We start from the raw sequence: 1,402 nt of genomic DNA, 5'->3' as shown, positions 1-1,402 counted from the left end.
AGACTCCTTTAGAAGAGTTTTAGGCGTTTGTTTGGAAGTAAAATGAAGGCAGCTGTCGACATGGTGTGGACTCTGCAGGCAGAATTATGTATGGAATATTATATTATATGACAACGTGAATTTTAAACAGCGCCTTACGTGTTTAAGAAACAGGTTATTAATGTAAGGTAACCAAATGTGCGTGCTAAGGTGGAGTGGCTTCGTACCCATGTTTGTGAAACGTGAGGCGTATTCCTTTGTTATGGTAACTAAGCATCACATTGGGTTGTTGCTGTGTTAGAGTGGAGTGTATTTTAGTGATGGAGTTAGTTAATGTCGAATATGTGTTGTCGAGTGCGAGTTGATATAGGGATTCAAGTGAAAAGTTTTTTTTGTTTTAGTGCGTACTGCATTATGTTTGTCACCTGTTTAACCGTATCTTGGATCAAAAGTGATATGCGTAGAAAACGAAAGGATACGACCCTTTTGTTCGGTTGCTGTCCGTCACGTTACAGAAGGTAGTGGGGTGGTGGGCGATAAACGTCCAGGACTCGCCCTCATCTACGAAATTGTGCTCAATAAAACATAGCGTCAGAACTGGGGGGAGATTTTTGTAGTGGAGAAGTGTTTTGAAGCTCGATGCATTGTTGTAGCATGGCGCATAGTTTTACCTTTGGCATGTGATCGATCTCTGCGTACTCGAATTTGGCACGTTGACATTGTCTCCGTGTAACCGCCTCCCAACAGTAACGTTCGTGATTAGATAAATGGTATAGGCTGTAAGGCAATCAATTAACATCACCTAAGAAAAGCAAAAAAAAGTGAGTGCCGGGTCGCCAGACAAGGAAAATATCCACATGGAGAGGCAGTGATAAAAAAAACTGGTTTTGGGGTGATAATAATAGCCTCATCACCAATGAAAGGGAACAGAACTCCTCTGCCCTAAGAAAAAAGGCGGAATCAATGGCCCTTCATATTCTGTGCCCAAGCCTCACATTGTTATTAATACCTATTTTGGTGTAGGATACGGTCACCGAGCTTATCTGGTGTTGTTATACCACATTTATTCTCGTGTATTTGTATGGGTGGGGTAGTTTGCTGCTTATGTTTCGATTTGTGATTTACCTTGAAAATCAACAGTTTCTGAGGTGTTTTGGGTGGGAATGGTAGGATATGCACTGTTTGAAAAACGTTTGAGTAAATGGATTTTTCTGAAGTTAGTGAATGCCTTTCTGTTGCGCTTGTTTGGTGTAGACCGTGTATTATTTGGCTATTGTTGTGGTGAAATAATTGAATTGAAACGGTAAATCATGTTCAACATCATAATAGCTTTTTCAATAGTCATGCTAATAATTAATCGCATTTTTACAAAAAAAAACGTTATTGCTTTAATGGCACAAGGGTGGGTATTCTTCGTAAAAAT

This window comes from Trypanosoma equiperdum, assembly GCF_001457755.1.
Source record: "Trypanosoma equiperdum strain OVI genome assembly, contig: ctg_1092, whole genome shotgun sequence".
Lineage (NCBI taxonomy): Eukaryota > Euglenozoa > Kinetoplastea > Trypanosomatida > Trypanosomatidae > Trypanosoma > Trypanosoma equiperdum.
Note: the sequence above shows the minus strand (reverse complement) of the source record.